Raw genomic sequence first — 15,925 nt, forward strand, 5'->3', positions numbered from 1 at the left:
TCCCTTGTGTGACATCCCTTGTGGGATATCCCTGCTGTGACACCCCTGCTGTGATGTCCCTTGTGTGACATCCCTGCTGTGATGTCCCTTGTGTGACATCCCTTGTGGGATATCCCTGCTGTGACACCCCTGCTGTGACATCCCTGCTGTGACACCCCTCGTGTGACACCCCTGCTGTGATGTCCCTTGTGTGACATCCCTGGTGTGACATCACTGGTGTGACACCCCTGCTGTGATGTCCCTGGTGTGACATCCCTGGTGTGACGTCCCTTGTGTGACATCCCTTGTGGGATATCCCTGCTGTGACATCCCTGCTGTGACGTCCCCGCTCCCCTGTGGTGCTCACCCTCACACTTCTCCATCAGGTTCTGTCTTCACCTTTATATTTTAAATGCTGACCCCTCCCCCCAGAATCAATCCCAGCTCTGCTGGGAAGACAGAGGAGAGGAAAGGATTTGCCTCAATGGTGTTTTGGGATTGCATTGGGAGTATTTGGTTGCATATTTGACTTGTTTGGGCAGTTCCAGACCTCCTGCCTGCTGTCATTTCTCATCTCTCTGCTGCTTACAGGTGAGGACAAGAGCAGGACAGAGCCACCTGAGCAGGCTAGGGGTGCCTGAGCAGACAGATGGACAGAGCCCCAGAATGTCAGGGCAATGCTAGCTCACATTGCTGGGGTTTGGAACACTTGAGTCCTCCTCCTCCTACTTTGTTCTGCTCTTCCCTTGGAAGATTTAACACCTGCTTCCCCTTCTGTTGAGCTTTATTTATTTCTTGTCCATATCCTGGCCTCCCCCCCGCCACTTTTTCTCTGCTTTCCTTGGGAATTCCTGCATTTCTGGGTTTTCTCCAGTGGAAAATGTTTTCTTTCTTTTTGTTTGTTTGGGATTTTTTGTTTCATTTTTCCTGTTTTGTTTGGGTTTGGTTTTTACTTGTTTTCAGTGGGGTTTTTAGGGGTTGGTTTGGTTTGGTTTTTTTTTTATGTTGCAGGCACAGAGGCTGCAGTGTGTGTGCCATCCCCTTTGGGCATTTTGGGGTAACCCTGTCACCCTTCTGCAGCACTTGAGGCTTCCCTGTGTTCCCAGCACATGGACAAGGTGTTTCTGCTTATTTGCACTTCCCAGGTGAGTGGAATGCAGAGGTTTTGGGCTGGTGGCACCCAGCAGTCTGGAGGAGCACAGTGACTCACTCATTTTAATGCCATTTTTAATGCCTGTGTTTTCCATTCCAGCTGCTCATGTGCCCTGACCCTGGGGCTGCCTGAATTGCTCTCTGTGCATCCTCCTGGCTCTCCTGTCAGTACAAACCCCCTTTATCCTCCCAGCCAGGCCTCCCTGGCCCTGGCTCTTTGTTCTGAAGGAGGCTCCTCTGCTAATTCCTGTGTTTGACCTGGAGCTTTCCATCCTTCAGGGAACCTGTTGTCCATCTTCTGTGGAGGGCTTTCACCTGGCTTTGCCTCTTCATTATAATGAGTTTGTGGTGAGGAACAGCTCGTCTGGGAGCTGCTTTTAATACAAGAGAGGAGAGCAACAAGTGCTTTGTACCTTTTGTTCCCCATCCCTGGGACGTGCCAACAACAAGCACTGCAGTTGTTTGCTGGGCTCAGTGGGTCCTGGCCATCCCAGCAGGGTTTGACACGCTTTTGTGGGTGCTAATCAGGCAGTGAGCACATCCAGCACGCTTCTCCTGCTTCCCTGGGGGCTCAGAGTGCCAGGAAAACACTCCTTGGGCTGGGGGCTGCTTGGAGAGCCCAGCAAACACACACCAAGCCCAGCCCTGCCTTGCCTGGCGCTCCAGAGGGAGGAATTTTCCTTCTCCTGGCTTCAGCTGTCCAGGAGAGCAGGGAGGGGAGCCCTGGCTGTGTGCAGTGGTGCCAGTGGGCTGGAGAAAGGACTGTCCTGCCTGTCCCCTGTCCCAGGCTCCTGGCAGAGGAGCCTCAGCCTGGGGAAGTGGCAGGGAAGGGCTGGCAGAGGGGCTCTGCTCCCTGCCATCACCACGGGATGGCTTCTAGGTGGAAGAGGGCAGGGCTGGATGGGATATTGGGAAGGAATTGTTCCCTGGGAGGATGGAAAAGCCCTGGCACAGGGTTCCCAGAGCAGCTGTGGCTGCCCCTGGATCCCTGGAAGTGCCCAAGGCCAGGCTGGACAGGGTTTGCAGCAGCCTGGGACAGTGGGAGGTGTCCCTGCCATGGCAGGGGTGGCACTGGATGGGCTGTAAGGTCCCTTCCAAACCAAGGAATGTTTTTACAATTCTCTGACTCCACAACCCCCTGTCCAGCTGCCTTTCATGCAAAGTGAGTGTGAAATGACAACAAGACAGAGCTGACATAGAGCTGGGAGTGCTCACAGTGCATTGCTCAAGAAGATAAATCCTGAAATAGAGAGTGGTTTGTTGCTGGCATCAATTAATCAAAACAGACTTTATTAAAAAAAAAAAAATCACATCAGTGATCATGTACCTAATTTTTCATCATGTTGTGCTAAGGCTGCATCAATAAAAATGCAGAAATTGCAAATCCAGCAATATCTGGTGTGAGGCAGTGCCAGAATCATGCATTCACCTCCCGTGAGGTGCTGTGTGAGAATTTGTGACATACACAGATGGGAATTGCCCTCAGACTCCTGAACTACCTTTCACTGGAATATCACTGAAATTACACCCCAGGGGGGAAAACCAAGGAGTTTGGAAGGGAGACATTCCTGCCTTTGGCTGGAAAAGCTTTTCCCAGTGTAAGGCTCTATGAAATATGAAGCAAAACCAATTAAAATGTGAATGCAGGAGGTGCACAAAGCACTAGAGTGACAGTGACAGTAAGAGGTGACAATTTGGGTGCTGGGGACAGGAATTCCTGGTGCAGCTCTTTCGTGACCTAGGTGGGAATTCCTTTTTCCATGTGCTGAACCTCTCTGCAGAACAGAGCAGGGAGGGGATAGCTGGGAAGTCGGGACAGCCAGCACTGCCATCAGGAGACAGCTGCATTCCCAAGGGCTCCTGAGGAACCCAGCCACGACAAACAGAGCAGCTGCCTCTTCTGGGACACTTTGGGAGTCTCCTCTTTGGGGAAGGGATGGCTCCCAGAAGGGATTCCCAAAGCAGCAGCCTTTACACCCGTGGCTGCAGCCATTCTCCTGTTCCTGAGGCTCTCACGTTCATTTTCCACCCAGGAAAGACGAACCAAAGGCGCTGCTGACATGGAGTGCCGAGATGTTCCCGTCTCCCCAGGAGCAGCACTGCCCAGCCTGGAAGCTCTGGGTTAATTGAACCCCACAGCCTGATTGGAAGAGAGGCTTTGGGGAATTCAGAATTCATTTGAGCAGGTTTTGTTTCTCTCCTGGCTGTGCCTGACCCAGAGCCTTCATTTGCTGTCTGGCTTGAGGGAGGCAGAGGCAGCCTGGTGTCAGGGTGCCCAGGTGGGAGGAGGTCTCTGAAGCCAGGGAAGCTGAGGCCAAATTCCTGGAAATCAAAGCCCCAGTGGTTTGCAGTAAATGTTTTGTGCAGCTTTTGCAGGTGTTTCGATGCCATAATTGTCACCTTTGCTCCAAAGGACCTGGAAGCTCATCCCACTCCAGGCCCTGCCATGGGGACACCTCCCTCCACCCCAGACTGCTCCAGCCTGGCCTTGGGCACTGCCAGGGGTCTCTGGGCATCCTGTGCCAGGGCCCACCCTGCCAGGGAGGAATTCCTTCCCAATATCCCATCTAAACCCACCCTCTTGCCTTTGGCAGCCCTTCCCTGGGTCCCAAGCCCTTGTGAACAGCCTCTCTCCATTTTTCCTGCAGGTCCTGGAAGGCTGCAAATACCAAGTCCTTGCTGTCTTTATGAGGAATTCACAATTGACTGCACATTCTGTGGTATTTTGGTGTCCCAAAAGAAGAGAATTAATATTCATCAACAGCCTGAAATGGGAATTTGTAACAACCACCAAAAAAAAAAAAAAAAGAGAAAGAGCTTGTTTGAGATCTGTAATGATAATGTTCTTTCACAGCTGCTTTTGTGAGGGGGGAATAATTTAGCAGCACCAGAGCTGATGTTGACTCTCCAGTTTGTGGTGAAATTATGAAGTGAATGTTCCCTCCCGAGGACTCCAGAGCTGCTGATGGGAGCTGGAGGCACACTCTGGAGAGAGCCTGGAGTCTGCTGTGCTGCAGGATTGTAAATTGCTGCAATTTCACTGCACATCCCATGGAAAACAGCATTCCACAAAAAAAGAAATGATGTGATTTTTTTTTTTCTTTAAACTTTAGGAAAATGAATTTATGCTAAAATGGCCTTATCTTTTATTTTTGCCCCCTACATATAATGTTGGATCCTGTGTGACAATTTATCCTCAGAAACACTTTTTTCTCCCCCTCCCCTACTCCTAATAGGAAATTTCTGCAGACAGAAAATCCTTAAATGTGAAAAGGCCAGAGGCTGGTACAAGCTAAACAGAGGAAGATTAAGATCAAATACAAAACCATGGTGTAACAAGATAAGAGGCAACACAGCTTCAGAACAAAATATTTAGATAAGGATTATTTGGGACACTGCAGGGAGGGAAGAAAGGGGGTTGGAAGTTGAGGCTGTGCTTTTCCTCCCCGTGTTGCCTGTCCCCTCTCCAGCTCCTGCCTTGGTTTGCTGTCCTTGGAGCTGCACAGAAAGTCTGTCCCTGAGCAAGGACAGTGCTGCAGAAGGCACCATGGAAAGGTGGAAACCTGGCTGCTTTTCCATGGGAACAATTCCCTGCTTTCCTACAGAGGGAGAGCTATGGGGTAATGACACCTGTGTCACAAATCTATTTATATACAGATTTTATAGAAATGATTTTACTCTAGAAATGTAGAAATACAAACACAAGACAGAAGAGAGTTGTTGTGGGTGTGAAGGTGTTTCCCAGCCATTGCCCATTTAATCCTTAATTTCGTGACAGAAGCCAACACCATTGATTTTGCTTGAGGCATTTGACCAAAAGGGAATTTTTATTTTTTTTTTTTTAGTATCTGCTGAGGAAAGCCATTTTAGGGGTAGCAGTTTATTAAATAATTGGAGTGGAATTTGTTAGCATTGCCAGAAGGAGTGACCTTGTTGTTGTTATTTGCTAGCAAAGAGCTCCAGGAGCATCTCAGGGCAGAGGAGATGTTCCTTGTGGGACAATGAATTTGTTTTTTCCTGTGAGACAGGGCTCCCAGGGACAGGGTGGGAGTGTTGGGGGTGTGTGTGTGCAGGGCTGGACTCGGTGATCCTTCCAGGCTGGGATATTCTGTGTTCCCATGGCACAGGAGACTCAATGGGATGCCAGGAACAGCTGTAAGAGGCTGTGTGAGCCCTCCCAGGCCCAGGGCTGGCTCTGGATCCCTTCTGCAGGTGAGCTCCTCATCTGGGGCTGAGGATGGGCTCTCAGATAAAAACAGAGCTCCCTGCTGCAGGTGTGCTCCTCATCTGGGGCTGAGGATGGGCTCTCAGATAAAAACAGAGCTCCCTGCTGCCAGGGCTGAGCCCTGGGAGTGATCACACACATGGACCTGCATTCACAGCAGGGAGGGACCCCACACCTGGAGCCTTTCTGGAAAGGGCCTGGACAGGTCCCTTCAGCTTCCCTGGGCACCCTGTGCCACACCAGCCTCACAGGGAAGGATTCCCCTTCCTCAGCATCCATCTAAATCTACTTTCATTCAGTGGGAAGCCATTCCCTGTGTCCTGTCCCTCCATGCCTTGTCCCCAGTCCCTCTCCAGCTCTCCTGGAGCCCCTTCAGGCCCTGCAAGGGGCTCTGAGCTCTCCCTGGAGCCTTCTCCTCTCCAGGTGAGCACCCCCAGCTCTCCCAGCCTGGCTCCAGAGCAGAGGGGCTCCAGCCCTGGAGCAGCTCCGGGGCCTCCTCTGGACTCTGTGCAGCAGCTCCAGCTCCTTGTGCTGCTGGCCCCAGGGCTGGGGCAGCTCTGCAGGTGGGCTCTCACTTCAGGGGCTCTCCACCCATTCCCTGCCCTGGATTTTCCCTGCTGAACTCCACAGGTTCTAGGCAAGCAGGTAAATCAGAAATTTTGCTCTAATAACCTGTGAAATCCTGCTGCAATCATTGAGGCACCTGGGCTGTAACAAGAGCAGCCTTGCCCAGTGGTTTTTATCTTTAATGAACCATCATGTCACGCTTGTGGAAGGGCTGTGAGTCAGGATGGGCAGCCCTTCACAGCAAGAATGGCAGGAATGCTGAATACAAAAGCCTGGAGACTGTTAGAAAAGAAAATGAGATGTAATGTGGTGCTGCAACCTCCAATAGGTTGGAGCAGAAGGGCCAAAAATGATAGGCTTTGTCCAGAGATGTGAAACTTTTAATCAAATCAGCTCAGCAATATTTGTACCCATCTGAGGTTTCAGCTCTCTCTTAGAGCCAGAGTTCAGGGAGGTGTAGCCTCTGAAGCTCCTCAGCCACTGTGTACCTACAGAAATCCAGTTTTGGAGCTGTGTCCCTGTTCCCAGCCAGGAAAATATCCTTCATTAGCATCTCACCAGTTCAGGGCAACCTGAATTTCCTGCACCACCTGTTCATCCAGGGGGGCATCATCACGGTGCTCTCTGCTTGCTGGGTGGGATTTAGAGCCTGAGGAGCTCCCAGGGGAGCTGTGGCAGGGTTATCTCCTCCCCAGAGAGAGCAGAGGTGCAAGGAAAGCCGTGAGGAGGGGGAGGAACCTCCCACACCAGGGGATGAACTGGGAAATGAAGTGCCAAAGGGACAGGGAACAGAATGTCCTGGCCATGGGGACCTGTTTGGAACCAACCCACACCAAACCAGCCCTGAAATGTTGTGTGTTCCCTGCCCAGGCAATGCTGCAGTTGCTTTAGGCCCATATTTTAAGGATATTTCAGGTCCAAATACCCAGAATAAAAGTGTCTGCAGCTCTCACCTGCTCTGGGGAGGAGGGCAGAGCTGGGAGCACCGAGCAGGAAAACACACAGGAAAGTTGGGAACTGACTTCAGGGGCATTAATTCCTTAATGTAGTGAGAAAGGAGGAGGAAAAGAAAGGTTAAATTATGCCTGCACATATTTGTTTTCTGGCACACTAATAGGATCCTGTGGCTGACAGCAAGCTGTGATTAGCTACTCGCAGGCATTTTTGATATTTCCCCGTGATGAAATGACATGTTTGAATACAGAGGAGAAGAAATAATGAGATTCTTGACTTGCCCCTTTCCTGTGTTTTAATTATAAACAAGCAGATGCAATTCATAACATTAAATAAGATTTCCCCACATTTCCTTCCAAAAACAGTTTTGAGCAAGATAAGGCACTTAAATTTAATCCTTCCAAGAATGCACAAATACTGAATCCTTGATGCAGACACAATCTTACCACGAATTTACACGGAAGCTTAATGGTTTTTCAAATTAATCAATAACGTGCTTAAGTTATATTTGCTCAGCTAATTATTTTCCATGTCCTGTAAATCCGAGCTTCATCAGGCTCAGAGAGAAAGCTGCCCTGCTGTTTGCACCCTGTTTGTGTTTGCCTCCTGATGCATTATTGCAGAGCTTGTTTATTTGTTCTGCTCGGGCTGGCAGCTTTTCCTCTGCTCTTTGAATGGCAACCACGGGGCTGCAGAGCCCAGCAATGATAATTCCATTTCTCTGGGTTCACTCTGTCAAATCCATTCTAGCAGGGAAAGGCTGGGCATTTCTAGGCTCTCCTCAAAGCCTTCCCTGGGGGAGCAGGATTTAGCCCCCCTCTTCCCCCAGGAAAACTTGGGGATGTTTTTGATGGTGGAAATGGAGCTGGGCTCTCAGCCTGGGGATTTTGAAGGGCACAGCTTTGAGCGTGGGTTGGATGAGATGATGTTTAGGGGCTCCTTCTGACCTGAATTATTCTGTGATTCCAGGCATCTGCTCATCCAAGAAATTTCCCCCCCTCACTTTTCCTGAAGCCCTGGACCCAGAGGTGATTGCAGCAGGCAAAGCAGCAAACAAACCCAGAAGGACAAACCAGGGCTCAAAGGGCCAGAAGCAGAAGGAGAGGTGCCCTGCCTTCCCAGTTTTCCATATTTTCATGGGCAGCAGCCAGCTGCAGAGGTTGGGTAAGTCAGTGGAGACAAAAGACAAACTGAATTTGGAAAGATTTGTAGAATGCTTCTTACTTTGCTTCCCCTCCTAACCATGGTTCTGCACACGGGAACATACTTGGGGAGCATAAAATATTCCCTGTAAATGGGACTTTTATCCCTTCTCTATCCCTGGCACGTTTAGCACTTCTGCATTTGCTTTCTGCTTTTGAAGAGATATAAATGGCAAGAGAAAAACTGGAGGCAAGAAAGTTCAGATGAATAGCAGCAGGCTTGTATTTCAATATCTAGGTAGTTATATCCTAAATTGTTCTTTTATTGTGTAACAAATTAGGTTTTCTCTTAACATATGGAGTTCAATTTTGCCACAAAAGAATCCTAGTTTATGCCTGGGTTTTTATTTCCCATGCTAGGGCACATTCAGAGATTAGGCTGAATATTTCATGCGTACATTCAAAGCTATAAGAATCTGTAAAAAGGATCTACTGTTTCACTGTCTGTTTGGGGTTTTTTCTTAGATTTTTTTTTTTACCTATGGTTTCTGTTGTTCTGGTTTTCACAAATGTCTTCACCTGGCATTTTCCAGGAAAGAAAGAAAGAAAGATCACATCACATCACACAAGAATGCTTCAATGCCTTAAAAAAGGTGAAACCATCTTGCCATAAATCTAAAAGGTTTTTGTTTTGGTTTTTTGAATTAGAAGTGGTGTTTTTCTGATGTAGTTTCAGGTAGAGCTCTCACAGCTCTTGGGGCACCGATGCTTCCCACTATACTTCCATCAGACTTCTGCAGAGGGAAAGGATTTGTTATCGTGGCTTAAATCCCATCCTGAGGAGCTGAATGTGCAATCCTTTAAGCACAGGGATGTCTCTGGAGTGCTGCCTATTCCCACAGCTCGCTGTGCAGCAAAAGGAATGTCTAGAGGTGTGTGTGTATAAATATTTTTATATATTTATTTCTCCCCCTTACACGGTGTTTAGCAGCTTTGCTTGTCCCCTGCAGAACTGTCTCAGGTTTGGGGTTACTTCCTCTGCACCCTTCAGATTTGCTTTGTCCCTGGGTCCTGTCTCTGCAGCATCAGAGCAGAAATGCTTTGCTTCTGAGCTGAGGTGGAATATTCCTTCTTTTCCCACAACCCAGGAACGGCACCAGGGTTTCCCTGGTGGGACTGCTCCATCCCTCAGCATGAACACAGCCAAGGGCAGGGCTTGGGGCTTTTTATTAATTTTTAGAAATAATTACCCCAATGCAGAGCATTTGTCTCACAAGGCACATTTATCCCAAGCGGCTCTGGCTGCTCCCAACTCCTCCAGAGGGATCCAGGATCTGGCACAAAACAGGGATGAGAACCTGCCTTGGCCTCTTGCTGCTCTCTGCTGTGGCTGGGGGCTCAGCCATGCCTGTAGGCTCTGGGTAGTGCTCTTTTGGCGTCGCCGTGGGTTATTTTGGCGTCGCCGTGGGTTATTTTGGCACCGCCGTGGGTTATTTTGGCGTCGCCGTGGGTTATTTTGGCGTCACCGTGGGTTATTTTGGCGCCACTTTGGGTTATTTTGGTAGCAATTTGGAACAGCTTTCGGGTCGTGTGGCTCTGCTTTTGCTTTGGGGTGCATTTTGTGTGACTAATGCACATTTTGAGTAATGAAGGGCTTCAGATTAGAGCATGGTATGAAATTCTGGCCTGTTGCAATGAAGAGCGGAGTTAAGCGGCTGAGGGGTTTTTTCTGCCTGGGAAAGGAGGGATAACAGTGAATAAAGACAAGATAATAATGGTTTAAAAGAAAAGCATTCACGAAGGGATTGATTTACTGTAGATTTAATGGAGGGTTGCAAGGAGAGTTTATCCAGCAGAAGAAGGTAAGCTGGAATACATGAAAAAATATCCCTTATTTCAGAGAATAAACACAGCTCTCTATGTGCATCCTAATTATCCTCCTTTCAGGGAAAGTTCATATTTCCTTTGTAGCCCATTTAGGTCAAACTCATTCACAAGCTTCTTTTACAGGCAGCAAACTCGTGGCTTTCAGCATTTCTTTTCCAGCATTGCACAAATCACAAACACTGGGCTGGGTGCTTGCCACAGGACTCTGTGGTTTCTATTTACATTTATATTTACTTTTATTTTTTTTACTTTTATTTTTTTTTTACTTTTTTTTACTTTTTTTTATGTATTTATATTTTTATTTTTATTATTATCATTATTTTTTTTAATACAGGGGTCTTTTGTGTAACCAGGCCAAGATTTTTGCTGAGACCCTCCTCTCACACCAGCATGGTTTATAGGCATAATGAACATAAAGAACCATCATAGTATTTGCTCACAGTTCCCATTAAAAGAGGCTAAATTATATTCTTCCCATTAAGACCATGTCACCATGATAGGCAACAATGTAAAGAAACAAAGCATGGTAAAAATATAAGCAATTCCAGACAAATTGATTTAATGAATGACACAAACCAATCAATAGCAGCAATATTTTAATAGAATTTTGCAACCAATTGATAAAGTGTAACTGCAGACCCACAGAAATCAATGGAATTTTGCCTTTAACCGAACTGGGAACATAATTCAATTTGTGGTGCTCAATGGAGAGCAACATTCTTGTTCTAGAGTTTGGCTGACTGTTTTAAAAATTTCATTGGAAGTTTATGATGTGAAACCCTTTTTTTCCTGCTTAGGGACAAGAGAAATGATTTGGGGAATAAGTGATGAAACCAAGGGGCTCTGCCCCATCCCCCTCCACTCGGCACTTTGGGCACGAATTCTGTGGAAGTGGAGCTTCTGCAGGTGCACCCGATGCCGTCTGGGTGTGCAAATGGATGCACACCCTGCAGGTCAGAGGAGAAAAATGCTCTTTGGCTCAGGTGGGTGAAGCTCTATCTAGAAAAGCTGATAGCTCTGAACTGCTCCCTCGCTCTGCTGAGTGGATAAATCTGCCACAGGTGTTCCTGAGAGTTGTTCCTGCGCTAAAACCTCCAGAGCTGCCATTCTGCGGTGTCCTTGGGAATCTATCCCAGCCCTTAATAATTGTTTTCATTAGAAAGGGTTTTCAGGATGCTTGAACTGAATCTCCTCACTGCAGACTGAGGCTGCTCCGTGATTTCCTTCCCCCAGCCTGCAGCTTTCCTTCAGATCACAAAGCTTTTCCTGACCTGACTCCTTCAGCCTCTCCTGCTCAGCTTCATCACCTCCAGTCCTTTCCCCTCTGTCACTCTCCTTACATTCATCCCCACACTCACTCACCCCCAACCCCAGGTTGGTTTTGGCTGCTTCTCCTCTCCCTTTCCAGGTCTGTTGCCCTAAACCCGCCCAGAGCATCCCAGGGGAAGCTGCCCAGAGCATCCCAGGGGAGCCTCCCCGCTGCAGAGCACTCAGAGCACACTCCCCCAGGTGGTCACAGCTCGGGTAAATGGCTCTCTGAGCCTGCAGAGCCCTTCCCAGGGTGTGTGGGATGCACTGCTCTCCGTTATCCTGGGCTGTGGGGCTCAGCCAGGGACAGCACATCCCCCAGCTGGGGGTCTAAAGCAGATTTCCTTGTTGCTGGATTGCTGAGGGGAGTAGGATAAGACCCCAGAGAAATCCAACAGCAGCTGAAATCAGTGTCTGGAAATAGGAATGTGATGTTTCTCCTCCCAGTACAACCTTTTGTTGTTTGACTGACTGGTGGGTTCTGCCTCTACTTTACATTCTTGTTACTCTTTTCCATTCCTCCAGTGTCTCTGTTACTTCCCACTGCTGTGCCAGATGCTTTAATAAGGTCCAAATGGATTTGATTTTATCAACTTTTATTTTCTAGAAAATGAAATACCAAACAAAACCTGAACTTATTTTTTTTTTGCTACATCCATGCTGCATTTTATTTTACTTTCCATTTATTTCCTGAGGAATTGTTAAGCCTCCTCTACACTCGCCTCCCTAAGCTGTCCAGTATAATTAGTAAAGAATAACGAGATCAGATCAGAGGAGCTGTTCTCCCTGGCTGCTCCAGGCTCTCTCACCTCACTGGCAATGGCCTTGTGTAGAGATGCAGCTCCTCTCATCCTAATGACCCCTCAATTCCATCTTCTGCCTGCAATGTGAGCCCTGCTCCTCTCCAACACAACAGCACCAGGTTTCCTGAGACCTCCTCCTTCTCCATCTCATCCTTGGTTTTAAGTCAGTCTGCACACACCAGACTGTATGCCATCTTTTTTCCTTTCCTTTCCCTAACTTCCAGCCCCTAACTCCCAGCACAGCGTTGGGATAAATATTTATTAGACATTCCTCCTTCTGAAGTGCTGTCCCCGGTGCCAGGTGTGCATTTCACACCTGGAACAAAAGCAGCAGCTGCTGGACCATGGACAGAGAATTCCCGTTTTGCCTGGCCAGGAGCAGCTCTGGCTTGTCCCTGAGGAGGAGCCTCAGGAACGGGGTGCCCTGGCAGGCTGGGGGCTGTCCCCATGCAGGGACACGGGTACCAAATGACAGGGAGGCATCCTTGGAGCTGCTTGTGATGCTGGGGAGGAGTTCTGGGAGCAGAACTCCTGCAAAACCCTCCTGCTTTGGTCTGTGAGCTGGGGTCTGGGGTGGCAGTGCTGGAGCTCACTTTGGTGAGGTTCATTTTGGAGGTGGACATTAACAGCATGATTACATGCAGGATGTGCATTTGGGAGAGGACAAAATGAGAGGGGGGACCAGACTGGACAGGAAAGTGTCCAAATCATGACTTGGAAAGATGAAAAAAGCCCCTTTTCTTCATGGCTTGAGACCTACTGGCTTAGTTGCCAGCAGTGCTTGGCTTCTGGAGAGCTCCAGTTGAGGGGGTGTATCACAATGCTGAGCTCTGAAAACCATCTTGGGAGTCTGAGCCTAAAACCTTGTTTCTAAGGGCATCAGGCAGTCTGATAAGAGCTATCACTTCTTTCTACAAACCTTGCCTCTCACCTATCTTTAGGCCATCAATCTGCCTTCTCTTCCTCTTTGATTCACCCACTGAATGTCACAAATAGAGCAGTTCCCCTGGAATTTGCTCTATTTCCAAGAGCTCAGCGCCAGCAGAAGCCCCCAAAAGCACTTGGAGGTGCTGTCTGTAAGCAGCAGAGTAAGACAGCAGTTTTCTGGCAGCTTCTGTTTCTGTCAGGTTGTCCTGCTCCCTGTGTGCAGGCAGGGAGGTGACAAATTCCTTGTAAAAGCCTGAAGCGGTTTAGTGGATTAAATACTCGGAGGAGTGTTTAATATTTGATTACTGTAGGGTTTCATTACTCTGCAAGCAAGTTCCTCAGTGTCCAGGAGCCAGGCTCCATCAGACATGGAAGCACTCAGAGCCTGGCAGCGCTGTCAGGCTGGGGATTTGGGCTGTGCTGCAGCAGGTGACAGGAAAGAAATGTGAGTTCTTTCCAATTCCAGTGTCAGTCAGGGCTCACCTTGAAGCTGGAGCTGGAGGTCAGTGGCCCAGGTGAGCAGGAGAAATCCCTGTCTAAGCAGAGCAGGTGTTCCTCTCTCCCCAAAACGCTTGAAGAGAGAGGGGAAGAGATGCCCTTTCATCTTTTAACATTAAAAACATATCAGAAGCCCAGGCAGCAATATTAAAGGTAGCACAAATAAAAAGGCCTCTGTTGGCTTCAGGCCATTTTCTCCTGGAGTAAGAAGAGATTCGAGATCACCTTTTGCCTCACCAGGCTGGAGATGCAGCAGTCAATCAGACTGCCAGAGGAAGCAGTGGAGCCATTGAAGTGGAGTGTGTTTTCCCTGAGCAGCCCTTTGGGGAGCTGAAAACAATGTGGTTAACCCAGTAATGACTGGGGAGTGAAAGCCACAAGCAGGAAGGACCTGATGCCACTCACCATCTTCCTAAACAAGAGATCACAGCCAGTCCCGAGCTGGAGATCCCTGGCACTGCAGTGAGCACCGATTTGAAGCGTGCCCTTGAGAAATCTCCATGTCTGCCTGCTCCAGGAGTGTTCCTGAGGCTCCAGCTCAGCCCCTTATCCTGCAGCCCAGCCAAGATCCCTGTTGCTGGTGAGGGCACATCAGGGACTCTGGACATCATGGCTGGACATGTGTGCAGGATTGGAGCCTCTTCCTTCCTCTATAGGAGCATGTGGGTGGATGAGAACTCTGGAATTAAAGGTAGAGAGGTTATTCAAAGAGGAATTTATCCTGCTTTAGGGGTGGAGTTCAGTGTTTGTGTTATTGATGCCTGTAACTGATTAAACACTGAGCCTCATCGACAGTTTCTGCTGATCCCGTGGACTGGGGATGCTCCACTTCTCCCTTTCCAAAGGGAAAGGGCACTTTAAGAGGCAGAGAGGGAACAGAAGGTGGTGCCCCAGGGAGAGATTCAAATGAACATCCTGATTTGAAGGGAAGAGCAAATGTAAATCTGAGAGAGATCCTGGGAGAGATGAGGTGTAAAGGCTACGTGCTCCCTCAGCCGCCCATTTTCCTCTTTGAGGGCAGATTTTGGGGTGGGCATGTTTGCATAAGAGCTGGTCTTGTCCTCTTGAGGCAGGGAAGCATTCAAAGAGCACAGCAGAGGGATGATGCACAGTGAGGAGGCTTCCAAAGTCTGGCCAGGTGTAAGCAGGGATTTCCTTTTATTTCCTCACATCTGACCCTAACTCTGTGGTACCTTGCTGTGCCCACCCTGGCAGCATTTGTGTGGTTTCTGCTCTAAGAGAGAGGTGCTGTTCAGGGAGGTTTGGAAATGCCTCAGCCAGCCAAACCCCTCTCTCTGAGCGCCTTCAAACGGAGCTCCTGTTCTCTGGGGGGCACAGGGCTGTAAGAGCCCCCTCCAGGCTGACCCAAACTCAGGATTTACCTGCAAAAAATGGGTTTTTCCACAGGTTAGCAAAGTCAGGGACTCACTGGTATTTGAGAGCTTCAGGAGGTTTTCCATGGTCCAAGATATTTGTAGTGGTTTTGGGTTTTATCCCAGCATGTCTCCTGTAAACTTCTGAAATCTGTAAAGCTCCTTTAAGCTTTCACCTTCAGAAAATTCACCTTCAGATTTCATTTGGTGCTTTCCCTCTTCTGCCTCTTTCCCCTCAGGTTCCAACAAAAGGAGCCCTTCTGCACCTGCAGCAGTGTTCCCTGGGTTCCCCCTCTCCTGCACAGGATCTCACCCACCAAAAGCTCTAATTCCCACTAAAAATGGACCCATTTTGCCCTCCCTGGATGTATTGCTGCATTTTAATCTTATTTCTCAGAGCGGTTTTCATCTTCTCTGCAGCATGCCCTGGTGATTTTCCACATGGCCTTAACTGCTGACCCCCCCAGAGCATCCAAGGGAGAGTTATTTCCCAGCACCCCTGATGGATAAAGCAGCCAGCAGAATGGATTCAGGGCATTAGGCATGGTCTGTGCTCACCTTCAGGAGCTGCCTGTCTGAAAACACTGCACAAAGAGTTTTTCTGTTTAAAAAAAAAAAAAAAAAGACATTTAAGTGCTGGTTTTAAGAGGGATTTTCCATCATAAATTGATTTCTGGTTCTGAAGTTAAAGTAAGAAATCCAAAAACCAGTTTGGGGAAGTCAGAGGTTAAGGAAGTCCAGCAAGATGGATGGAGACTGTGCTGGAGTTTAATAGCACAGGTTTTGTGTGCAGTGTTCCCCCACGGGAGCAGTGTCTGCCAGAGAAGGGAGTTTCTTCTAGACCCATCTCTGACTCCTGATTTCATCTCCTTCTTTGTGGCATGGTGAAAATTGCCTCAAATTTCTGCATCACAGGATTCTTCTTTTCTGTCTGTGGAAGAGTGATGTAAAACTCCTCTCCCTGTAACTACAAACCTGATGATGGATTTATTTCTGTGTTTCCTACCTCAGCTGAAGACATTGCCCAGATCCCTTGGGAACATTTTCCACGTAGAAATATAGCATTATACAGAATAATTTTCATTATCTGGTCCTTCCTTCCTTCCTTCC

This window comes from Parus major, chromosome 1 (assembly GCF_001522545.3).
Source record: "Parus major isolate Abel chromosome 1, Parus_major1.1, whole genome shotgun sequence".
In the NCBI taxonomy this organism is placed as follows: Eukaryota; Metazoa; Chordata; class Aves; order Passeriformes; family Paridae; genus Parus; species Parus major.